Here is a 6,694-nt window from a genome sequence, read left to right as displayed (position 1 = left end):
TCGTGTGGTGTGGTCAGGGTGAAAGCTGGAGGCATGTAGGTAGGAATAGTGGTCAGTAGGTTTCCGGTATAGGGTGGTGTTTATGTGACCATTGTTTATTAGCACGGTAGTGTCCAGGAAGTGGATCTCTTGTGTGGACTGGACCAGGCTGAGGTTGATGGTGGGATGGAAATTGTTGAAATCATGGTGGAATTCCTCAAGGGCTTCTTTTCCCTGGGTCCAGATGATGAGGATGTCATCAATATAGCGCAAGTAGAGTAGGGGTATTAGGGGACGAGAACTGAGGAAGCGCTGTTCTAAGTCAGCCATAAAAATGTTGGCATACTGTGGGGCCATGCGGGTACCCATAGCAGTGCCTCTGATTTGAAGGCATACATTGTCCCCAAATGTAAAATAGTTATGGGTAAGGACAAAGTCACAAAGTTCAGCCACCAGGTTAGCTGTGACATTATCAGGGATAGTGTTCTTGACGGCTTGTAGTTAGCCAGGGTGAGCCAGACCCCCTTAGGAGACTCACCTCCTCTTCTAAAGGGACTCCTGGGTTCTCTCCCCAGCTCTGGGAGGGGAGTGGTGTGGGCCTCGTGTTTAGAAGCAGGAGGGGGCTGGGATTCAGGACTCTTGGGTTCTCTCCCCAGCTCTGGGGAGTGGGGTCTAGTGGTTAGAGCATAGGGAAGCCAGGACTCTTGGGTTCTATTCCTATTTCTGGGAGGCTGTTTATCCCGCACTGGGGGGTTGTGTTGAGCATGGGGACCAGATCTGAATGGGTGGGGGGGGGGGTGAGTGTGACTCAGTGGCTGGGTTGACACTGGGTTTGTGGGGTGTGTGGCCCCAGTTGTTAATGGGGTAGCTGCATCTCCCACCAGCACTGCCCAGCCCCCCGGGGTTAGTGGACTCAGCAGGGTGGTTGAGAGCAGACCCGGTCCCAGAGCCCCAACTCCCTTCTGACCCCTAGAGGGGATCCCTGCAGGTGCAAGGCTGAAGTCCATGTGTGTATGAGTGTGTATGTCTAGGGTCAGTCCCCAGTGCGGGTGCAGCAGCTGGGCAAGTTCCTCTTGCCCACACAGTGCCCACTGCTGGTACACCTCAGCCTCGCACCTGCAGTTACCCCCCTGCCTCCAGCCTGACCTCCCCTTACTGTGAGAGTGGGGCCCGCAACTGGCTCTTAAAAAAATCATAGTCTCTAGCAAAATGTGGTGGGAGCCAAATCTTAATAACTGTCTCTGCATCTCCGTTTGGGATGTGACACACACACACTGTTTCTGTCTCATGGGGCTCTTCTCCGCATGTCTTAGCGGAAGGCATAATTAAAGACAAGCAAACAAACAACTACTTTATTATTAAATAAATGAAAAATATATGAAACAAACCCAAACAGTAAACAGTCCCAATCTCTGCTCTCCGGTTCTCTCTGGGGAGCGTTTTCAACAGATTGTGTGACATGGGGACACTGAGGAAAAAAAATAATCCAAATTCACTTTTAAAATGGATTAGTAGAACCTCATTAAATCCCTGTGTGGATGCTCTTATTAAGAATTAGAGCCCTGGTCTACACTAGGACCTTAGGTCGAATTTAGCAGCATTAAATCGATGTAAACCTGCACCCGTCCACACGATGAAGCCCTTTATTTAGACTTAAAAGGGCTCTTAAAATCAATTTCCTTACTCCACCCCTGACAAGTGGATTAGCGCTTAAATCGGCCTTGCTGGCTTGAATTTGGGGTACTTGGGACACAATTCGACGGTATTGGCCTCCGGGAGCTATCCCAGAGTGCTCCATTGTGACCGCTCTGGACAGCACTCTCAACTCAGATGCACTGGCCAGGTAGACAGGAAAAGAACCGCGAACTTTTGAATCTCATTTCCTGTTTGGCCAGCGTGGCAAGCTGCAGGTGACCATGCAGAGCTCATCAGCACAGGTGACCATGATGGAGTCCCAGAATCGCAAAAGAGCTCCAGCATGGACCGAACGGAAGGTACGGGATCTGATCGCTGTATGGGGAGAGGAATCCGTGCTATCAGAACTCCGTTCCAGTTTTCGAAATGCCAAAACCTTTGTCAAAATCTCCCAAGGCATGAAGGACAGAGGCCATAACAGGGACCCGAAGCAGTGCCGCGTGAAACTGAAGGAGCTGAGGCAAGCCTACCAGAAAACCAGAGAGGCGAATGGCCGCTCCGGGTCAGAGCCCCAAACATGCCGCTTCTATGATGAGCTGCAAGCCATTTTCGGGGTTTCAGCCACCACTACCCCAGCTGTGTTGTTTGACTCCTTCAATGGAGACGGAGGCAATACGGAAGCAGGTTTTGGGGATGAAGAAGATGATGATGATGATGAGGTTGTTGATAGCTCACAGCAAGCAAGCGGAGAAACCGTTTTTTGTGACAGCCAGGAACTGTTTCTCACCCTGTACTTGGAGCCAGTACCCCCCGAACCCACCCAAGGCTGCCTCCTGGACCCAGCAGGCGGAGAAGGGACCTCCGGTGAGTGTACCTTTTAAAATACTATACATGGTTTAAAAGCAAGCATGTGAAAGGATTACTTTGCCCTGGCATTCGCGGCTCTCCTGGATGTACTCCCAAAGCCTTTGCAAAAGGTTTCTGGGGAGGACAGCCTTATTGCGTCCTCCATGGTAGGACACTTTACACTCCAGGCCAGTAACATGTACTCGGGAATCATTGTGCAACAAAGCATTGCAGTGTATGTTTGCTGGCGTTCAAACAACATCCGTTCTTTATCTCTCTGTGTTATCCTCAGGAGAGTGAGATATAATTCATGGTCACCTGGTTGAAATAGAGTGCTTTTCTTCAGGGGACACTCAGAGGAGCCTGTTCCTGCTGGGCTGTTTGCCTGTTGCTGAACTGAAATGTTCCCTGCTGTTAGCCGGGGGGAGGGGGGAGGGTTGAGGGGGTAGCCACGCGGTGGGGGGAGGCAAAATGCGACCTTGTAACGAAAGCACATGTGCTATGTATGTAATGTTAACAGCAAGGTTTACCCTGAAAGAGTGTAGCCACTATTTTATAAAATGTGTCTTTTTAAATACCGCTGTCCCTTTTTTTTCTCCACCAGCTGCATGTGTTTCAATGATCACAGGATCTTCTCCTTCCCAGAGGCTAGTGAAGCTTAGAAAGAAAGAAAAACGCACTCGAGATGAAATGTTCTCTGAGCTCATGCTGTCCTCCCACACTGACAGAGCACAGACGAATGCGTGGAGGCAAATAATGTCAGAGTGCAGGAAAGCACAAAATGACCGGGAGGAGAGGTGGCGGGCTGAAGAGAGTAAGTGGCGGGCTGAAGACAGGGCTGAAGCTCAAATGTGGCGGCAGCGTGATGAGAGGAGGCAGGATTCAATGCTGAGGCTGCTGGAGGACCAAACCAGTATGCTCCAGTGTATGGTTGAGCTGCAGCAAAGGCAGCTGGAGCACAGACTGCCACTACAGCCCCTGTGTAACCAACCGCCCTCCTCCCCAAGTTCCATAGCCTCCACACCCAGACGCCCAAGAATGCGGTGGGGGGGCCTCCGGCCAACCAGCCACTCCCCCACAGAGGTTTGCCCCCAAAAAAGAAGTCTGGCATTCAATAAATTTTAAAGTTGTAAACTTTTAAAGTGCTGTGCTTAAAGTGCTGTGTGGCATTTTCCTTCCCTCCTCCACCACCCCTCCTGGGCTACCTTGGTAGTCATCCCCCTATTCGTGTGATGAATGAATAAAGAATGCATGAATGTGAAGCAACAATGACTTTATTGCCTCTGCAAGCGGTGATTGAAGGGAGGAGGGGAGGGTGGTTAGCTTACAGGGAAGTAGAGTGAACCAAGGGGCGGGGGGTTTCATCAAGGAGAAACAAAAAGAACTTTCACACCGTAGCCTGGCCAGTCATGAAACTGGTTTTCAAAGCTTCTCTGATGCGCACCGCGCCCTCCTGTGCTCTTCTAACTGCCCTGGTGTCTGGCTGTGCGTAACCAGCAGCCAGGCGATTTGCCTCAACCTCCCACCCCGCCATAAACCTCTCCCCCTTACTCTCACAGATATTGTGGAGCACACAGCAAGCAGTAATAACAGTGGGAATATTGGTTTCGCTGAGGTCTAAGCGAGTCAGTAAACTGCGCCAGCGCGCCTTTAAACGTCCAAATGCACATTCTACCACCATTCTGCACTTGCTCAGCCTGTAGTTGAACAGCTCCTGACTACTGTCCAGGCTGCCTGTGTACAGCTTCATGAGCCATGGCATTAAGGGATAGGCTGGGTCCCCAAGGATAACTATAGGTATTTCAACATCCCCAACAGTTATTTTCTGGTCTGGGAATAAAGTCCCTTCCTGCAGCTTTTGAAACAGACCAGAGTTCCTGAAGATGCGAGCGTCATGTACCTTTCCCGGCCATCCCACACTGATGTTGGTGAAATGTCCCTTGTGATCCACCAGAGCTTGCAGCTCTATCGAAAAGTACCCCTTGCGGTTTATGTACTCGCCGGCTTGGTGCTCCGGTGCCAAGATAGGGATATGGGTTCCGTCTATGGCCCCACCACAGTTAGGGAATCCCATTGCAGCAAAGCCATCCACTATGACCTGCACATTTCCCAGGGTCACTACCCTTGATATCAGCAGATCTTTGATTGCATGGGCTACTTGCATCACAGCAGCCCCCACAGTAGATTTGCCCACTCCAAATTGATTCCCAACTGACCGGTAGCTGTCTGGCGTTGCAAGCTTCCACAGGGCTATCGCCACTCGCTTCTCAACTGTGAGGGCTGCTCTCATCTTGGTATTCATGCGCCTCAGGGCAGGGGAAAGCAAGTCACAAAGTTCCATGAAAGTGCCCTTACGCATGCGAAAGTTTCGCAGCCACTGGGAATCGTCCCAGACCTGCAACACTATGCGGTCCCACCAGTCTGTGCTTGTTTCCCGAGCCCAGAATCGGCATTCCACAGCATGAACCTGCCCCATTAGCACCATGATGCATGCATTGGCAGGGCCCATGCTTTCAGAGAAATCTTTGTCCATGTCCTGATCACTCACGTGACCGTGCTGACGTCACCTCCTCGCCCGGTATCGCTTTGCCAGGTTCTGGTGCTGCATATACTGCTGGATAATGCGTGTGGTGTTTAATGTGCTCCTAATTGCCAAAGTGAGCTGAGCGGCCTCCATGCTTGCCTTGGTATGGCGTCCGCACAGAAAAAAAGCACGGAACGATTGTCTGCCGTTGTTCTGACGGAGGGAGGGGCGACTGACAACACGGCTTACAGGGTTGGCTTCAGGGAGCTAAAATCAACAAAGGGGGTGTCTGTACATCAAGGAGTATTTCAGGCAGGACTTCATGGAGGGTTCCAATAAGAAATGGTGCACCTAAGTTATTGTTCTTATTGGAACAAGGAGGTTGGTCTGGCCTCTGATTGATACATGGCTAGATTTACCTCGCTGCACCTTCTCTGTGAGTGACTGCAGTGTGACCTAGAGGAATGAGTCCCCTAGACGGGGGGGGGGGGGGAAGCAAATGAGTACAAAACAAACCTGGTCTATTTCTTGTTTTGATCCACTCCATCTATCTTTTACATCTTTGGCTGGCAGCAGACGGTGCAGAAGGACTGTATGCCATCCACATCTCTTGCCTGCCCGGCAGAAGATGGTACAATATGACTGCTAGCCATCCTCATCTCTTGCCTGCCCGGCAGAAGATGATACAGTACGACTGCTAGCAATCCGTATCGCCTGCCTGCTCACCATAAGACGGTTCAATAGAACTGACTGCAGGACTAAAGAGAATGACCTGGTCAAGTCACTCCAAATTTAGTCCCTGCGCCCATGTCTGCCCAGGCACTCCCGGCCAGGAGCACCTCGGACACGACGAGGACGGCTACCAGTCGTATTGCACCATCTGCTGCCAGAAGGCAATGGGTTGCTGCTACTGTGTAGCAATGCCGTACCGCGTCTGCCAGCACCCAGGAGACATACGGTGACGGTTACCTGAGCGGGCTCCATGCTTGCCGTGGTATGGCGTCTGCACAGGTAACTCAGGAAAAAAGGCACAAAACGATTGTCTGCCCTTGCTTTCACGGAGGGAGGGAGGGAAGGGGGGCCTGACGATATGTACCCAGAACCACCCGCGACAATGTTTTAGCCCCATCAGGCATTGGGATCTCAACCCAGAATTCCAATGGGCAGCGGAGACTGCGGGAACTGTGGGATAGCTACCCACAGTGCAACGCTCCGGAAGTTGACTCTAGCCTCGGTACTGTGGAAGCGCTCCGCCGAGTTAATGCACTTAATGCACTTAGAGCATTTTCTGTGGGGACACACACACTCGAATATATAAAACCGATTTCTAAAAAACTGACTTCTATAAATTCGACCTTATTCCATAGTGTAGACATACCCAAAGTGACCTCTATCAGAAGCAAATTAAGCTAAACTGAATTAACTGAAATGAAATGAAGGTGAGAGACAAGTAAAAGATACATGATCTCTCTAACATCCTAGGACCGATACGGCTACAACAACACTGCAAATGATTAAACAAATGTCTCATTCCACCCCTTTATTTTATACCATGATCCACTTGCCTGCTGCATTATTTCCCATGTATTTGTTGTTAACCTTTTCCTGAAGACTTAAGAGGGAAAAAAACCCCAACAACCTAATTCTGGAAAAAATCCCACACTTTTAAATACTGTTTGCCCTGCACTGTCGAACCTGAGAAGACAACAA

This window comes from Lepidochelys kempii, chromosome 14 (genome assembly GCF_965140265.1).
Source record: "Lepidochelys kempii isolate rLepKem1 chromosome 14, rLepKem1.hap2, whole genome shotgun sequence".
Taxonomy (NCBI): Eukaryota; Metazoa; Chordata; order Testudines; family Cheloniidae; genus Lepidochelys; species Lepidochelys kempii.
The sequence above is the reverse complement of the archived record's forward strand: the minus strand, read 5'-3'. Positions refer to the sequence as shown.